Raw genomic sequence first — 19,870 nt, forward strand, 5'->3', positions numbered from 1 at the left:
GCAAAACATTTGCAAATATCAAATTCACCTGGGAACAATGGTTTCTTTATGTTTCACTGAGCTTTTGTGTGCTTTTCTCATTCAGAGAACAATTTGGATAATAATCCTTGGAAATTTGTTGCATATGGGTCCTTAATAGCTGATAATTCAAAAAGTGTCTGTCTGACAGTGCTATCAGCAGCACTTGATAGCTCTACAAATGTCTTCTTAGGAGCTGTCAAAGTGTCAGAAATTAATTAAATGTTAGCTTCTGTGACTCAGAGTGAAGGGGAAAAATCAATGCTAAATACGGCAACAGTTTTTTCTCCTCTCCTGTTGCCCTTTCATAATGCAAAACTATCTCGAGGAGGCAGAACCATGCAGAAAATGCAGGGTGGGACCAAAAAAGAAATTCTTTTAAAAAAAGCAGGGGCATGGAGAAGTGTGTTTGAGGTGTGAGAGGGTTGGAGAGGGGCAGGAGCAGCCCCTTGGGCCTGGGCTGGTTTTGCTCTGAGCGCAGGAAGGAAATTGGCTTTGGGAAGGAAAGGCCACAGATGGAGACGGGCTCAGCAATCCCAGCCCTTCCCAGGCTGTTCCAGCTCCCTGCTGGATTGGAGGAGGCATTTATAGCTCATCTCATGTCCATTCATCAGGAGTTCCCTCAACGGTGCTCAGGGAGTGTGTAAAAATCCCGGGTAAAGCAATCAACATTTCCTTTCATTTCCTTCTCTATCTTTCTCCAGAGGTTTTTTTTTTTTTTTTTTTTCTTTAAATAGAACTATTTTCACAGTAATAATTTTTGCCTTTCTATGCATCATGGGGAAAGTTAATGTTTGAATATTGTACAAAGGAAAAGATTTGGTGTTTCTGTTAAAATAAAAGAAGTTTTAATTTTGGAAAATGAAAGAGAAGAAAAGTTCCAAACATTTTGTATGAAATAGGGAAACTTAAACACCAAAACCTAGAAATTAAAACCTAGAAATTAAAACTGTTTAAATTAAAACTGTGTGATGACACAATTAAAAGCTGTATTCAGCACACATCCTAGTGGTACAAACTACAGTTACATGGACAACTCTGTTAATCCCCAGCTTTGGAAAGTTTGAGTTTTTAGAACTAAAAAGAACTTCCAGTGGAGTTTTTAGTGCTAAAAAGAACCCTCTTTTCCCCAGCCCAGAGCTGGCAGCATTCTTGGTGGCCATTAGGGAGGTTTGTGAGTCTCAGTCCTGCTTTGAGGAGCAATTTTGATTTCAGTGCTGACAGTTCCTCAGAAAGAGGAAAGAAAGAAGAAATAAAGAAAGAAGCACTTAAAGAGCTGGGGGGGAGAGGGAGGCTTTTTCCTGCTCTGCCCAAAAGCTGCATTTTCCTGGGGAAAAGGCACAAACAGCACCTGGCTCTGGCCTGGGTGAAGTTCCTGTACAGAGATAAACCAGAGCCTTGGTTTGGGGGAGAAAGAGCCCAAAAAGGAACAAATTCCCCTGAGAATTAAGGGCAGCAAAGCCACTGTAATTCCCACCCCAGAGATTTCCAGGGTGGCTGAGCTGATCCAGCCATGGATTAGCTGCAGGGTCAAGGGCAGGACAGGGAATGCAAGGTTGCAGCCTCGTGTTTGTTTGATAGCAGCAGTGCAGCAGCACCCTGCTGCTCCTCCCTGCTGCTCATCCTCATCATCCTCATCCTCCTCACAACCCTCCTGCTCCCAAAAAACCTCCCTGCAAGCAGTTCCCCAGCAGCTGGAGGGTGGGACATCTCACTAATACCTTACCAAAAAAAGCCTTTTAAAAGGCTTTTTTAATATATAATTATAATAATTATTTTATTATATTATTTATAATTATTATTTATAAAAATTTTTTAAATACAGTTTTGAAGTACAGTCATACCGTTATTTTTAAAATACAGTTTAAGCCCTGCTACTCTGGCTGACCTAGCAGCTAGCTGGTAAGTTACTGTGTAAAAGAATAATGAAAATAAAAATCAGTTAACACGACAGTCTATTCTAGTAAGGAAACAATTCACACCTCTAAAAACAAAATTCTGTCACATAAGAATCTGCAAAATAAAAATGTAAACACCTAAGTAAAGAGAAAGTCTTGACATGTACACAAACAGACATTTTCTAACCAATAAATTAAGTAGCAAAAAAAAATCATTAATCAATTTGATTTAACACAGTGCCTTCTGATATCCCCATAAAAATATAAGATATATGATAATGATTCAGCTTTTCTGCTTAAGAAATCCAGAGTCCTGTGTGTTGGTGTTGGAGCAGGGGGGAATCTGCAGAACTCACAGGGACAAGGAGAAGGGCTGCAGTGCAGAGCCAGGGCTCTGCCCTCCTCTGCTGGCAGCTCCCCCTGCTTTTCCAGAGATCAAACTGAAAAATGCTCATTTGCTGTGCCAATATCTCCTCATGGATCCTCTAATCAGGGTTGGAGAAAGAGCACAAGAGAGTGAATGTGGGATGTTCACGGCCCAGCAAACCCCTTTGTGTCTCTGGCAGCTTCTGGAACCTTTTTCCTCTCAGAAACTGCAACTCTCCTTCTGGTTTTCACCCTGCTTGCAAACCCTTCGAGGAATAAAACCCTGCCAGGCCTGATCCTGGTTAAAATTTGGGGCTTCCCCACCAAAACTTCAGCCAGCCTTTGCTCCTGCATGGAGCCCCCAAGGTTTTGCCTCAGACATGACCCATTTAAGATGAAATCAGGAGTTCAGGGTGAGATTTCAGCGCCCAACTTTCCTCTGGACTCCAGACCCAATTTTGGACACAACTGGGCACCCAAGAGGGAAAAAGCAGGCAAAGCCAGCACTGAGAGCATCCCTGAGGGCCATGTCCCACTCAGATCAGCTCCCACCTGCTGTCCCCAAGGCCTTTGGCGTGCAGGTGCTGCCAGACTGAAATTTCCTGCTCATTGCTGCTGCCCAGAGGTGCCCATCCCTCCCAGGCAGAGCCTCTCCAAAGGCCTGGCACAGAAATCAATGTCTGAGTGGGATTTGCACAGAACGCTGCCTCCCTGGGTGTTGTCACTTTGCTCTGGAAATCTGGAATCAATGGGCCATGGGAAGCTGTCAAGCTGACATTCCTTTCTGTCCTCAAGGTGTTTGCTGAGAATGCCACAAAAATATTCCAGTCAAAGGAAAAAGCAGCATTTCTTTGGGGCACAGAGAAAGTGGAAGAAAAGGGAAGGGTGAAATGTGTTTCAGGAGCTGCTTTGTTTCTCTGTTTGTGGAGGGGGGATAAAAGCCTCTTCTGGAGCAGTTTCTCTGGTTTTTATTTTGCATGCCAGCCCAGAATTGCTGTGGACTCCTGGTCGTGGTTCCCTGGAGAGCAGAGAAGGTGTGGAGCAGCTGGCACTGAGTGAGAACCTTTTCCTACTCATTTCTGCTCAGGGGACAGGTCTGCAGGCTCTGAGGAGGAGAGGCCAGGAATGAGGAAAATATTGTAAATCTGCCTTGACCTGAGAGCTCTGCTGATGCTGCTGAAAATGCCCTGCCCTGCCCTGGGCTCCTCAGGAGCAGCTGGCACAGGAGTCACCCAGCACAGTCCTGGTGGCTTTAAATAACCACAGCTCCCCCGGGCTCTCTGTGGCTGATGCAAATGCAGCAGGGAGGTGACAGGGGAGGTGACAGCCGTGACTGAGGCCTGGCAGTAATTACACCTGAGTGCTTCTGAGCACGGCTGGGGGAGGCACAGCTCTGCTTCCCACCCTGCCCTGCCCTCTCTGCTCTGCAGGAACCAGCACAATGCACGGCAGGAGTTTGGGCACCTCTGCACACACAGGGGCAGAATTAGAGACAAAATCTTATACAGGGATCTCCTTGTGCCGGGTCTTATGAGCCCTTGGAGATCTGTTCCTACAAAACTCCTGCCCAGGCTGGGCTTTCAGGGGGCTGAATTCTAATTTCAGCACTGCAGCCTTCATATCGATCAAGCCAACAGCTCTGCCATCATCTCCTTCCAAAATCCTCTGGAAAATCTTCCTCCTCTGCCTCTCTCCTGGCTCCCCGTTCCCCTGATCCTCTGCTATCCAAGATATCAAGGGTGTATTAATTGCAGCTATTGCTCACTTCTGATTCACAAACATTCCTAGTTCTGTATAATTGTCACCATCACATTTTCTGAAAAACTCTCTTTGCCCAGGATTCCACTCCTGGGAAGCTGAGAAAAAGGTAAATAATAATTATCTCATTTGCTTCTCCTGTGTTTTGCTGCTGTGGAATGTGGTTTGGAGATTATTTATCCAACAGGTGAATTGTTTTGATTTAATGACCAATCATGGTGATTAAATCAAAACAATTGACTCAGGAGTTTTTCATTATTGTCTTTTAGCCTTCTTCTGTATCCTTTCTCTATTCTTTAGTACAATTTAGTATAGCATTCTTTAATGCGATATGATATATGATATGATTGATTTGATATGATATGATATATGATGATATAATATGATATAATATAATGTGATATAATGTGATATAATATGATATGATATAATATAATATAATATAATATAATATAATATAATACATAATACAATGTAATGTAATACAATATCATATCATATCATATCATATCATATCATATCATCATATCATATCAATAATATCATATCATACCATACCATACCATACCATACCATATCAATAATATCATATCATATCATATCATAATAACTGAGCCTTCTAAATGGAGGAAGATTCATCATTCTAAATAAATGGAGTCAGATTCATCATTTCCTTCCTGCCACGAGGGACCCCGAAAATACTACAGATAATACTTAATTGGGTGCTTTTGCTAGAAAGTACTACACATAATAATCCCTAACTGGGTGCTCCTGCTGGAAGGTGCTCACAGCCTCCCTGAGCACCTGGTCCCAGCCTTTCCTGATGCTCAGCAGAGCTCTGAGAGGGCCCTGTGGGTGACACCAGGGCTCTGAGAGGGCTCTGTGGGTGACACCAGGGCTCTGAGAGGGCCCTGTGGGTGACACCAGGGCTCTGAGAGGGCTCTGTGGGTGACACCAGGGCTCTGAGAGGGCTCTGTGGGTGACACCACCCCGCTGCCACCGCGGCCTCTGAGTCACCCACCCGAGCTGTTCTCGCTGATGCCACCGCGGCGTTCTCTGTTCCCAGCGCTGATAATCACAATCACATTGCTCAGAGCTCCCTGCACTGACTCCGGGCTGTGATTCACCCCCTCCCAGGCAGCAGAGACCCTCAGGAGCCTCCTCTGGAGCACAGCGAGGGTTTCCTGCCTCTGGAGAGGGTGGCAGGACAATCCCAGCTCCTGGTGGCTCCAGAATTTCCAGGCTGAGCCCTGGTTTCAAGGCAGATTTCCCAGTTCTCCATTTGTGGTGCTGCTCCTTCAAGCATCCCTCTTTCCCTACGGAATTTTTGCCTGAATTTCTGTTGCAGGAAGGAAAGGGAAGAAGTTTCATCCCCGAGCATTTGTCCTTCATGCCTGTGACGGAGCAGAACCTTCCCCAGGACTGTGCTCTGCCCTCCCAGCTGAATCCAGGCACACATCAGGCTGGAGCCCTGCAGAAGGATGTCCTGAGGCTGAATTTCTCTGGGGATTCACTGCCTGCTGCTTCCAGGCCCTCTGAAAATCTCATCCTCCCAGGTTTCTCAGCAAGCCCTCACAGAAGGGAAGAATTCAGGCATATCTTCCCTAGAGGGGGAGGAATGCTCCTGTAACTTCCCTTAACCTGTTCTTCTGCTAATAAAAAACAGGTTCCGTTTCCAGAGGAATCTTTAAAATTAAAGATTAAGGCTTTGCCTTCATTGAAGACTTGCAGCCAAATATGGTTTTATCAGAAATCCTCCAATTCTAACATTTTCTCACTCCAACATGTTAAACTTCAACAAGGAGAGGTCATAGTGGATTGGTTTGGGGTTTTTGTCATGAATAATCCTTTTAGGACCACTTTGGGGTATAAATAGCTCCCTCCAGCAAGAATCTGCTCCCAGGAAAGCCCAGCACTGCCCCTGCCCACCTGGAATTCAGGAGAGCTTTGGTCCTGCCCGCCAGGCTGAGCAGAGCCCTGGGTTCCTGCTGTTCTTTCAGAATCTGTGGGTGCAGGGCAAGCTTTGATCTCTGCAACATTTGGCAGATGAATTTTTCAAGCTGGAGCTGCTCCAGACACAGCCCACTTGAGCCCTTCTCAGCTGGGTGGAGAGGATGGGCAGAAAAGGCTTTTTAAGAACCATTTCTCACTCTGTGCTTTCAGCTTTGGACACACAGCCAGAAACACCGAGCACATCTCGATTTTCAGTGGCTAAAGGGAAGGATTGATTCCTCCCCTGTGCTCTCCCATAGGGATGGTCCCTGTCAGAGGCAGCTCTTCAGCCTGAAGATATTGGTTCTTATTAAACATTGCATTGCTATAGACCCAACATCCTGTTCTCCACAAAAGCTCTTTTTTCTGCTCATAATTCCTTTATCTCTATCCTAATGCCTAAAATCTCTCTGACGAGATCTGAGCCTCTGACTAATCTAATAAATTCCCAACTTCATGAATGCTGGGGATCTGTGTTCCTTTAGAATCCGTGCTGTGTTTGAGATCATCCACCAATGTCTGCAAATAACTCTTAATCACAGCCAATTGTATTAATTTTGAGGAATTGGAAAAGTTGAATCTCTTCGCTTCCCACCCCCCTTAGTTATGTACAGAAGTGGCTGAAATTTGAACAAAATACTGGATAAAACCTTGCAAATATTTAAGGGGTTTATTTTCTTTATTTGTTTTTGTCTGTCTAATGTTCACATTTTGGTACTTGGCATTTGAAGTGTAAAACAATTTAATTGCAGAAATAGGTTGTGTTAATTCCTTGCCTGAACAAACCCTTTTTGCTTCCCAGGCTTCCCCTGTTCGTGCAGCACCTGGCACAGGGATACTGTGAGCTCTCAAGTCCTTCAGCCACACTTTATTAAAAGTAAATAACAATAATTCAGATTGAGGCCATCAAATATTTGCCCTCCACTTATGTCAGGGAGCACTCGTTGAACATCTGCTCTTTGCATTGCCACTCCTCCCCCTGAGCTTGTTTGCAGAAATTTTTGCCAAAAGCAGCGAGTTCCAGAGCTCTTTGGTTCCCCTTTCCCTCCTCCCCGTTCTCCTCAGATTTCTGGGAGTTTGCCCCAAACCATCCCTGACTAAGATTTGCCCCCAGTCCCGTGGAGCAGCTCTGATGGGGATGCGTCAATCAGCACAGCCCTCGCTCCAAGTGCCATTCCCTGCATTTAAAACCCCGAGAAAACACAATTAATTATTGCTGTCCCTCGTGGCCAAGGAGCAGAGCCAGCTCCCATCTCAGAGGGAAAGCTCTGAGAATTCCCCCATCCAGTTCTCCTCAAATTTCAAATCCTAATGATCCTTAATCATTTCATCCCTGGGCTGCATCAGCTCAGCTATTCAAATCCTGAGCACCCACCTCTGCCATCTCTGCAGGCAAAAGGAGAGGAGGATGTGAAAAATGTGTATTTTATGATTGGCTTTTTGCGAATATTAAATGAATATTATATGTGTTTATATATATATAATATTAAAATGAATATTATATATGTTGTGTTAGAAAGTGATGCTGTGTTAATTTTCTTAAGTAGTGTGTTAAATATAGTTGTAGGTTATAATGTTAGGTTAAAAGTTAACACTATAAGGTTATAAGTTTTAGTTTATATATAGTTTTAGGTTATAATGTTACAATAGAAACTATGCTATGTAAGATACTCTTTTAAAAGGGAGGAATGAGGCACTCTCACTGAGATAGCAGCCACAGGACACCTGAATCTTTCAGAGAAAGAGAATTCATTGCTCCATTATCAGAAGAAATGAACTTCTTCCTGCCTCACTCAGTCTTGAAGTCAGGATCCAGAGGCAGAAGCTGACACTGCCCAGCCAGAATTCTGTGTTTGAATGGAATTTATTCATCATGGATGAGCTGCATGAATATGCAACAGGCTGTTGCTTTTAAGGGTTAATCCTCTGTTCACGTGGGTCCTTTTTTGAGCTTATTTTGCCCAGAAAAGGTACCCGGACTGTCTGTGACTCTTTGCTTTTATTGTCTTGTATTTTCCTAATCCTAATTGTCCAAATTATTATTACTCTAATTATATTACTATTTTTATACTCTATTACTATATTTTATTACTCTAATTATATTGCTATTTTTATAACCATTTTATTACCATTAAACCTTTAACATTTGAAACCACCTGACTGGCGTTTCTCACAAGGAGAATCCACCTCTCCTCCTGGATCTGTCCTTTCCCAGCTGCTGCGGGCACTGAGCCATGCAGGAATTGTGCTGGATCAGCAGCTCTGGGAAGCAGCATCTGTTCTGTTCTGTTCTGTTCTGTTCTGTTCTGTTCTGTTCTCCTGGGGAGCTCCTGCTCTGCCCTGCGGCCTCTCCAGCACCAGTGTTTGCCTGCCCTCCTTGCTCCGACCTTCCCCAGACGCACAGAAATGTTCATTCCCTCTGATATCTGCAATTTTTCATCCCTCCCTGCTCTGTGTCGCCACCCTGGTGCTGCTGCATCATCGTGTCCCCGCTCTGCCCGGCTTGTCCCACCCACAGAGCCACCAATTCTCTTCTTTGCTGCTCCCTGTTTTGCCACAAAACTCGCATTTTTGGGAAAATCATCGCTCCCAGGCAGGGTGTTCATTTTCCCTAAGAAAGATGCTCAGCCCGGCACCCTGAGGTGTTTCTGTGCTTTTTGGGGAATATTTTTCCCTTCCTGGCCTTTGGAATTGTTTTACTGATCAATCAAACTTCCCAAGAGCAGAGGGGTCCCACACAACATTTCAAATTCTCTCATATTTAGTGAATTCTGGTAGTGGAAGGATTTTGCTTCCATCAGGTGTGGTACCACCTGTTTTCCAGGTGAAATTGTGACTATTTTCAAGGTAAAATCGTGGCTATTTTCAGATGAAGTCATTACTATTTTCAAGGTGAGATCATGACTATTTTAAGGTGAAATTGTGGTTATTTTAAGGTGAAATTGTGGCTATTTTCAAAATCATGAATTATGATTATTTTCAAGGTGAAATCATGGCTATTTTCAAGGTGAAATCATGGCTACTTTCAAGGTGAAATCATTACTATTTTCAAGATGAAATCATGGCTATTTTAAGGTGAAATCATGGTTATTTCAAGGTGAAATCATGACTATTTTCAGATGAAATCATTACTATTTTCAAGGTGAAATCATGGCTAGTTTAAGGTGAAATTGTGGCAATTTTAAGGTGAAATCATGGCTATTTGCCAGTTTAAATCGTGGCTATTTTGCCTTTTGCCTGTTACAAAAGTGTTTTAAGGTTTTCTTTTGTTTCCACCAGCAGGAGCCACCAAACTGAACTTCTCCCATTAAAACCTCACTAAAATTCAGGCAAACACCTGGAGGTGCTGCAGTGGAGCCAACCAAGATCAGATTGGACTTTCCAGGTGTCTCCAACCCCCTTACAGAGCATCCCTTGCTCACTTCATGGTTTTGGGCTGATCATACCCAAAAAAAACCACTTTGAAAAGACAAATATTTTCTTCCCATATTCCACAAAACTCGTTGGGAGCATCACTGACAAATCCCCAGGCAGGGGAAAAATGTGAACTTTCAGTGCTGCGTTTTTTGGCTGATTGCAGGAATTTCTGTGTCCCTGGGATCACTGCACATGCTCAGCTGCTGCTCTCCTCAATTTTATTCGACTTTTACACAGTCAGCAAAGTTTCCAGCCTGCTGGCAAGTGCACACTCCATCCATTACGAACCCAATTCCTAAATCCAGTGCCTGGGACAGTGAATTGCACATGATTTCCATTTCCCTTTAATCCACAAAGTCATTAGCAGGGCTCCACAAAGCCATGAATATTTTCCCCTGCTTGGCAGGGAGCAGATTTCCTTTCAGATGAAGAATTACAAGGAGCTGTAATGTTTTTAATTAAGGTGCTGGGTGTGAGTTATTGTGCAAATTCAGGCAGGACTAAACCCAGAACTGTTTAATTCATCAGCAATAAAAATCACAGGCTGCAGGGACTAAAACCAGATCTGAAGGCAGGCGCCCAACTTGCTAAGGGTGAAACCAAGAAAAGCCTCCTGCAGACACTGCTCTTGGTCATACTAAAATAAATATTCTCTTTTAGGTGCTCAGGCACCTGTGACTTTGTTTTTTCCATGGCACCAGCAATCATTCCCACTCATAATGGTCACTGTCTTGTCCCACCTGACCCATTAAATATAATATTTTTATGGGAACACTACAAGCATGATGGACACATGCAAGTTATTGAACTCCCTCTTTAGTAGTTGCTCTGCCTGTTATTTTTTGTCATTAATTTTTTCTAACATGTGTTATTCTCTCTACAAACAATGCCTCTTAAGCTAAATTCTGATGGCTGTGATTGTGAGGCCTCCTGAATCAGAAATTCAATGGTAAAAATTAAATTGCGAAGTGTAGACCCAAAGAAATTGGACAACATCATCATCATCATCATCATCATTATTATTATTATTGGTTTGTTTTATTTATTATTGATGATATTATGTTATTGCTATTGTTATTGTTATCATCCATCCTTGTCATTTTCTGTTAGCCTTGTGGTTTCCTAATTGATTCTTTCTTCACGCCGAGAGAGGAAAAAAAATTATAAATCTTGAGATAAATAAAAATAACGCTCGGAAAGGATGACAAAGGCAAGTGCAGAGCACCAGACATCACATGTAGACAAACATCCTCCCACAGAATTGGGTTCCTGCACATGGATTTCTGCTTTCGTTAGTGGAACATCTCACAGAAATGCAGGCTGGGCTCCAGAGAGGGTGGCTGGGGACCAGGGTGTCACCATGATATTTTATAAAAATCCTTTCACCAGGTTTTTGCTCCTGAGAAGCTGAGAGGCCTCAGAAACATAAACAATATGTCTCAGAAATGTAAACAATAATTATCTGATTGCTTGGAAAGTGGTCTGGAGGTTGCTCACCAACAGGTGCATCTTTGATTGGTTCTATGTGATTTGTTTTTAATTAATGGCCAATCATGGTCCAGCCATGTCAGACTCTCTGGTCAGTCACAAGACTTTATTTTTCATTCCTTTCCAGCTTTCTGATGTCTCCTTTCTCTTTCTTTAGTATAGTTTTAGTATAGCATTTTTAAAAATATAATATATATCATAAAATAACAAATCAGCCTTCTGAAACATGGAGTCAGCATTCTCATCTTGTCCTGGGGACCCTCAAACACCACCACACCAGGGCATGGTAACTTTTTCTAAGCCTTCTGGTGTTTACATTCTTTATGTAAATAACTGATTATTTTACATTCCTTCCTGGAAGAAGAGAAATTTGATGGGCTGCTGGTTTGTCCAGTGTCATTGGAGAGGTGGCACTGTCACCCTCCAATCCACTGTCACTTTTGGAAATCTATAAATCTTGGAATCAGAAATTAAACACTCTCTTTTCTACCTTAGAAATTTGAGTGTCTACATCATTATTTTGTGTCCTATAAGGACAGGAGGGAGCCCTGCAGTAATTCCTGGGTGGAAATCCCTGTGGGTGGGAGCTCATGACCAAATGAACTGGAATTCACCTCAGCTCTTGACTTCAGTGAAGAAATAAATAAACCCAAACCCAGTGAAGAAATAAATAAACCAAATAAATCCCTGACCTGTTCCCTCAGTGCTATCCTTGGAAATATCCAATCCTGCTCTGCATCCCATTGCTGAATTTGAGGGAAAGGCTCCTCTTCCAGTCTGGTGTTCTAGAGAGGAAAGATAAGCAGCAGCCTGGATCTCACTGGTACCTGAGGTGCCATTTCAAAATAATAATAATAACGACAATAATAATAATAATGGCAGTGCTTTATAATAATAACTGTCCTGCTTTAATTAGCTCCTGTTTTACAGCACAGGCCCCGGGCATGGATCACAGCCTGCTTTACAAATAAAAACAAACCAATGTGTGGGACTCCACTCACATGGAAATTCTGGGGTTGACTTTTTGACTCCCTTGTTAGACTCCCCCTAATTCTTACAGTTTTGCCATCAAAGTGCAAATAAGGAGCTTTGCACATGCCTGGACATGGTGGGCTGATGTATTCCTGTAGTATTTATTATAATCCCCATTTTAGTACTCACAAACACATTTTTAGAGCATCCATAACCTCATGGGGATGATGAATGATTCATGTACTGGGACATGAGTGATTCTTCCTGTTCAACAATACGGATGTGAATGTGGGGGGGTGTTTCTATTTTTAAGGGCTTTTTAAATTAGCAAGTTCTTTATAATTGTGGCTTTTCAAAGCCGGGTGAGTGAGATTCACCTCCCAGATCTGTGTGGGGACGTCTCAGGGAGGCTGGAGGTGTCCTGGCCCCTCTCTGGGGTGGGCTCCAGGGATGGAGACAAGGCTGGGACTGAAAGGAGGAAACAGATCAAGTGCTGGACACCTAATTCCAGACTCCAGCAATCCCAGAGATAATCACATTTTCCTCAGCTGTCATACAACCATGCAGAAGCTTGAAACAAGCAGATACAAAGGGGCTGGGGGTCAGAGCGTGCTCGTTGCAGAGAATCTTAATTTGCTGGAGCTCCACATTGCCTGAGATGTCAAAATAGGAGGGGGTTTAGACGAGTAATTTGCAAGGTGCCAGATTTTAGGTAATAGCTCAAAGTTCTCTGCTGGAGTGTGTCAGCTGCAGCGTTCAGGGGAGCTGATTGAACAACCTGAGCTGCTGCTCAAGGGTTCATTTCTCTCCCTGGAGCTGCACATTGCACAGAGCGCTCCCAATGGCGCTGATTTTGCTGATCCATCCCCAGCCCCAGCACTTGGGGCAGAGAGCAGGATCCAATATTTGTACTTTTGTGTGCATTTATCAGCCCCTGAGCGCCTGCACACCCTGGCACAGCCGAGGCCACAGAGAGATTTGGGATAAATTAAAGGCACTCCAAAAGCAGGAGGATGCCCGGCAGAGGGTTTTACTCAGGTGACTCCGTGATTACCTTTCCCCAGGCGGCTCCGTGGGTTTATTTATCCCCCTGTGAAGTGTGAAATGTGAAGTGTGGCCATGCCTGAGCAGCCAGGTACGTCCATGGACCGGGGACATCCAGGGGACAATGCCAGCCCCATCCATGAGGTGCCAGGAGGGCACAGCTCTGTCCCTGATGTGAACCTTGCCTGGAGCAGCAAGCAGGATCCAATATTTGTATTTTTGTGTGCATTTATCAGCCCCTGAATGCCTGCAGACCCTGGCACACGGGAACAGCTGAGGTTACAGAGAGATTTGGGATTTATTCAGGGTTTTTATTCAGGTGACTCCGTGATTACCTTTCACCAGGCAGCTCGGTGGGTTTATTTATGCCCCTGTGAAGTGTGAAGTGTGGCCGTGCCTGAGCTCCCTGCAGGGCTCTGTTATCGCAGCTTTTATTGCTCCTTGCAGCCTCTCCCTCTCCCCAGCGCTCCAGAACACATAAAGCTGCATTTACATTTTCTGAATGGACTAATCATGGCTCTCTGCTTTGATAAAGAAAGTGCAGCCTCCCACATAACCACATGGAAACCAACAGGGAAGAGTAAACCAGAAATAAACCCATTCTGGGGGGTTGAGAGAAAAATACCCACCGGGATAATTGGGAGGGATGTACAGAGAAGCAGCAACTGAACACACAGTCACATCTCCAAAAAAAAAAAAAAAATAAAAAAAAAATTACAAGGCTAAAAATACCCAGGTGAAGGACAGCGAGAGAAAACATGATTGAAGCAGAACAATTGGGAGAGGAGTTAATGGTTATTAGCAATCACTCCAGATTGAATATAGGTTGGTTTTGTAACAGCACAGGGGATGATGCATCTGACAGGACTTAAACAATTGCCTCCCCCTTCCCCAAAGGTTCTCGCTGGCAGCAGCCTGGCTCTCACTGCTCTGGGTCCCTGCTCCTCAGGAGCTGCTGGAAGTTTTTATTTGTGAAAAACAGCAAAGTTTGATCCCAGACAAAGCTTTCCAAACCTGTATTCCAAACCTCAATGCATTTTAACCTTCAGCCCACTGAATTTTCTCTTAGAAAAATACCCCAGGGAGGCCGAAGTTCCACCAGTCTGGGATCTTTTCATTTATCCAATTCTGCCTTTGCCTGGGCAGGAGTGTGAGAATGGAGAAATGTTTGTGATGTTTCTGCAAACACTCCCCCATCACCCAACTGTTTGCTGTGCATTCATTAACAATCTGTGGACTCCTTTCCCCTGCAACTGCAATTCCCCAGGGTCCCCAGCACTCGGAACGTTCTGCATCAGTGCCAGGGTTCCCGGCTCAGGGCTCTCTGTCCTGCACCTCCTGGCAGGGAATGTCAGCTCTGGGCACGAGGGAAATCCAGAGCTCAGAGCCAGATTTCCTCCGTGCTCACAGGGAATTTGTGCACAGAGGGTGAAATTGAAATCGAGTTATCCTGAAAGGATTGTGAGGGGTGTGAGCCAAACCCATCCTCTTCATAACTGGAGAGCTACAAAACCTTGAAGAGAAATGTTTTTTCAAAGGGGATTTTTGGCAGCTGTTTTAGGGAATTTGTGTCCGGTGATTGTCACAGAATGAACCTTGAGGGTCCCTCCAGTTCAGGATATTCCTGCTTCCATCAGCTTCACCTGCAGCTCCAGAGCTGAAGCACCCAGAGCAGGGAGGGTGGGGGTTTGCTGGTTTGGAGCAAAGGATGGGTTTGGTTTGAGGAGGAGAACACCCAGGGAATGGCCCTTTCTGTGCCAGGCCTGTGCCACAGAGGGGGAACAGCTCTGACACAGCCCTGCCTGCTCTGAGCTGCTCTGTGAGCTTTTCCTGCTGCTGCAGCTGCATCTCCCAGCACGTTTGTCCCTGCTGTGAACCCTGCCTGGTGCCTACAGCCTGGAACAGCCTGGGCAGGGCAGGGGACAATGCCAGGCACATCCATGAGGTGCCAGGAGGTCTCTGCTGTGAATCCTGCCTGGTCCCTGCAGCCTGGGGCAGCGAGCAGGATCCAATATTTGTACTTTTGTGTGCATTTATCAGCCCCTGAGCGCCTGCACACCCTGGAACAGCCGAGGCAACAGAGAAATTTGGGATAAAGCAAAGGAGCTCCAAAAGCAGGAGGATGCCCAGCAGAGGGTTTTATTCAGGTGATTCCCTGATTACCTTTCCCCAGGCGGCTCAGTGGTTTTATTTATCCCCCTGTGAATGTGAAGTGTGGCCATGCCTGAGCAGCCAGGTACATCCATGGGCAGGGGACATCCAGGGGACAATGCCAGCCCCATCCATGAGGTGCCAGGAGGGCACAGCTCTGTCCCTGCCAGGCAGGTGTGTGGCTCCTGAGCACACCAAGGGCACCCTGTGCCCTCCTGCCTGGCACAGGGGCACAGAGGGGACACCTGTGCCTCTGCTGACCCCTCTGTGGGCACAAATCAGCCAATCCCCACGGCCAGGCAGGCTCAGGGGGGGACCCCCCTCAGCTCAGGGTGATTTGGGGTGGGGAGCAGTGTCAGGATGGGCACGGGGGACACTGTGGGGCCACTGATCCCACCCAGTCCCTGGCCAAGCCTTTCCTGCAGGGTGGCAGTGACACAGGGGCACAATCTCACAGGGAAGGAGCTCTCAAACACACCCACACTGACTGCTCCCCTGCTTTTGTGGGGTCACAGGTTTCTCTCTAAAGCCTGAAGCTTGCACATTTTCTGCTCTAGTGTGGCAGGGAAGCTCATTTCCATACACAGTGTGCGTGTGTGCACATGGAAGTTAGGTGGAAATGTGGAAAGCGCAGCAGATTTTACACAGGGGTTCATAAATCAGTAGAAAACTCTTTTACAAACTCTGTTCAGAAGTAAGGAAGGGAGCCCTGAACGTAACAGAATTTCTGCAGCATGGAATAGAAGTTAAGGGGGGATAACAAGAACTACAGCAGTCTTTACTTGATGGAGTCAGAAATATTGCCAAGAGTTTTTTCCTAGATTACTACGAGCAATTACTTCAAAAGAGATAAAAACCAGGGCTTTGAGTTTTTAATACCACTGTGTGTGTAAAGAGCAATAATGCCAGGAAAGCCTGAGCACGTAGGAGACCCAGCCCACGCTGTTCAGCATGTGTAACCTCTCTGACCAGCCCTGCTGTAACCTGGGTATTTATAAAACAAACCAGGCTGTTTTCCTTTCCAACTCGGAGCTCCAACAACTCGAGCAGCAGTGATTCATGCTCCACACACATGCTGGGAGCTGTGCAGCTCCACGCCTGGCATGTGGCAAAGCCGGCATGGGAGAGAGACTTGAGAACTGCAGAGTGGGGAAGTGTGATCTGGGGTAGAAACAACCCACAGACAACAGCTTGGACCAAAAATACCCCGGGGCTGAGCAGGACCCAGCGCCAGCCTGGGGTTTGGTTCCCTGCCCCAAAGCTGCACTTTGCACTGGTTTCAAAAGGCTGGATGGAGCTTAGAACTGGGGGGAATGGAAAAATGAATTAAGGTCGAGACAAAGGTGATTGTAAACACAAAATCTGCCTGCAGCATTCAGAGAAGAATTTCTGAGAGGTTTGCTTCCAGGGGTTCTTAGGAAAGGGTGACAGATCCCCTGTTCTCCACTGGGGAGGATTGCTCTGCACCAGGACTGGTGCTGAGCACGAAGTCTGACAGGATGCCAGCTTTGCCTCACCAGATGTAAAAGAATGAGTGTGGTAAGAGGAGAAAAGAGTGTTTTCCCTCAAATAATTAGACTGAACACCCTTGCTCCTTGGGGAGCTGGAGTGTACCCACATTATATCCTCTGCACACATCCTCCTCCTCCACTTCTCCCTGTCACTCTCTCCATTGTGTCTGCCTGAGAGCAGCGTTAAACATCAAACTTCTAAAAACGAGCCGAGCTTCTCAGCAACTCCAAATGCCTCTTTAGCATACAATAACAATTGTTTGTTGCTTTGCAGTGAGAGGTTTAGATGGAGAAATGAGACAGCCTGAATTTCAGTTTGAAAAGCCGCTCTCGCCTCTTGTCTCGTGGAAAGGAACGGCTTAATGGATCCTTTTGGTGTAATGACAAATATTTTCCTTTTTCTCCTGTCTTTATTTACATCTCTAGGCAGTGGTGATCACAGCAGCCACTGCTGTCTGTGTTCCCTCACCAGGATATTCACCACATCCCTATTTCTGGAAGAAAAGCACAACACCAATCCCTTACCTTCAAGCCATACGAATCCCTCGAGCAGAGGCGCGAGTACTTTGTGCCAAATAAATCCAAACCACCACAACTCTTCGCCGTGGCTTTTCCCAAGCTCTCCCAGGCTTTCAGGCAGACTTCTCGCTGTCCAGCATTCACGCAAAAGAAGCAGAGGAGCAGAAAGAAAGGCAATCACCTGCCTGACCCCTGGGAGCGGGGCGGGTGGGACTCGCCGTGGGCACCCCGGGCTGGGCGCTGCTGGAACTTGGGGAGCTCGGGAAGCGTCTCAGCTCTCTGGGAAGCTCCCGAGCCCCTCGGGAAGCTCCCGAGCCCCTCGGGAATAGCCTCAGCTCCCCGGGGCCGGGCTCCCCCGCAGCAATTCGCTGTCCATCCCCTTCAGCACACGGCCGGCTGGCGAGGCAGCGGCTCCGGCTCCATCTCCCGGAGCCCAGGCTCGGCTAGCGGCCGGGCAGAAGCGCCCCTTCCTCCCGCGGGCAGATGCCAACAACCTGTTTCCACTCGGGCTCCCTTCTCCGGCCGCGGGATGCGAATTCCCGCAGCGCTCCCGCTCTGCCTCGCCCGCCGCTGCCGCTGCCGCCGCCGCGGGGAGGGAGGGGAGGGAGGGGAGGGAGGGGAGGGGGCGAAGTTTCCTCCCCCGAATCCCACGGACTCAGCCCGGCCGATGGGGATGGGCGGCTCCAGCCGCGGGGATGCGGCCCCGGCACCGGGACAGCGCCGGGCGGAACGCGGGGCCGGGACCGGGGGGGCTGGAGGGGCTCGGCCGCCCCCAGCGCAGCCCCGGAGAGAGGAGCGAGGTGGGGTCCCACCCCCAGGAACCCCTCGGGGGAGCGGCCCTTCCCTGAGCGCTGCCCTGCCCCGCGCTGAGCTCCCGGCTGAGCGCCGGGAGTGCTCGGGCAGGGATGCTCGGGCAGGGATGGCAGGGAAGGCCAGGGATGCTCGGGCAGGGATGCTCGGGCAGGGATGCTCGGGCAGGGATGCTCAGGGATGGCAGGGAAAGCCAGGGATGCTCGCCCAGGGATGCTCGGGCAGGGATGGCAGGGAAAGGCAGGGATGCTCGGGCAGGGATGCTCTGTTCAGTCAGGGATGCTCGGGCAGGGATGCTCCATCACGGATGCTCCATCACGGATGCTGGGTTAGGAATGTTCAGTCAGGGATGCTCTGCCAGGGATGTTTGGCCGGGGATGCTCGATCCGGGATGTTTGGTCAGGGATTCTCAGCCCGGGATGTTCCCTCAGAGATGCTCGGCTGGGGACGCTCTGCCAGGGATTCTCTGCTCGCTCAGGGATGCTCAGTCAGGGATGCTCTGGTGCTCCCGGAGCTCTGGCACCCTCTGAGCACCAAGGTTTGCGCTGTCCCCTCGTGTGCACAGCTGTGGCACGGCAGGGAAAGCACGGAATGGGCCCCCCAGCACGGAAAGGAAAGCACGGAATGGGCCCCTAGAAGGACAAGGAAACCTCAGAGTGTCCACCCAGCTCAGCAGGGAAAGCTCAGAGTGGCCCCCCAGCACGGAAAGCAGGGATTTCTGTGTAAAACCCGCCCGGAGCTGTTATTGCCGCTGTTGGCAGCTCGTACAGCCCCGCTGTAAGGGAACAGGACCGGGGCACCGCGTCCTTCCCAGCCCCTAAAACCCCGCTGGAATTCTCAGCTGTGCTCCTTGTCTGAACACTCCCTGTGCTGGCAAAGAGATCTCTGCAATTCAAACACCAAGAGAAACCGTTTCCTGAAAGGGTGGCCGCACTTGCAATATTTTCATATCTTCTCATAGTTTAATATCCCTGACACCAGCTCCTTCCAGAGCATTGGCAGTCCCTCATCTGAAGGGTTTCCTGAGAAATCTCCTCTTTATTTCTCCTGTAATGGCTCAAAACCTTTTCTGAATGTATTTTTCATATCACCAAACAGCCCTAGACAGAGAGAACAGAGTGAAACCCATCTCTGTGGTGAGGCTTTAAGGAAATTCCGTTTCTGTGGGGTTTTCTCCAAATGAGTGGATCTCAAATGCTGCTTTCACCTCTCTGGGTGGTGGGACCCTAAATCTCCTGGGATGTTGCACTCCTGAGTTGCTATGTGCTCACTCTTGACTTTCTGAGTCATCTTCAGTGCTAAAGTCAGACTCAATTCTCCTGAACTTTCCAAGTGTTGCTGCAATAATTTCCTTTTTATCGAATTTATGTGAGTATTGCAATGCCAAGGCAGCCAGATGAGCTCAGCACAGAGCAATTATTTCTTCCGGGGAGCAGGACAGCAAAAGCTCTCACACGCTTTGCTTGCCTCTAAATAAAGATATTTATTTAATGGATGGACAAGATTTCTTTGAGATGTTTATGCTTTCTCTGAAGCCAAGAAGGACCTGTCCTCTCCTTGACTCCTTGGGCTTCCAGCTGGATCACAAGAATATTTTCCATCCAGCCATCCATAAGGAAATCAACTCCAATCTGAGTCGGGAAAGAGCAATTTAATAACTGAGAATTGGGCGAGGTGTTTAATGGACGAGCTCTGAGTCTCACTGACTCTTTGCCATCTGCCTCAGCCTGTTGATTTACAGCATTTAACTGCTTGTAAAACTCATCTCTGTGTGGGGTTTTTTTTCAGCCCTACTAAAGAAAAGAATAATTTATTTTTTCCCCTGGAAAAGGATGGATTAAAATAATGGCTGGTCTGATGGGAGATGTGCCACAAATCACACCTGCCCCTGCCAGAAATGCTCCTTGTCTCTGAGTCTGGAATGGG

The sequence above is a fragment of the Ammospiza caudacuta genome, chromosome 23 (assembly GCF_027887145.1).
Source record: "Ammospiza caudacuta isolate bAmmCau1 chromosome 23, bAmmCau1.pri, whole genome shotgun sequence".
In the NCBI taxonomy this organism is placed as follows: Eukaryota; Metazoa; Chordata; class Aves; order Passeriformes; family Passerellidae; genus Ammospiza; species Ammospiza caudacuta.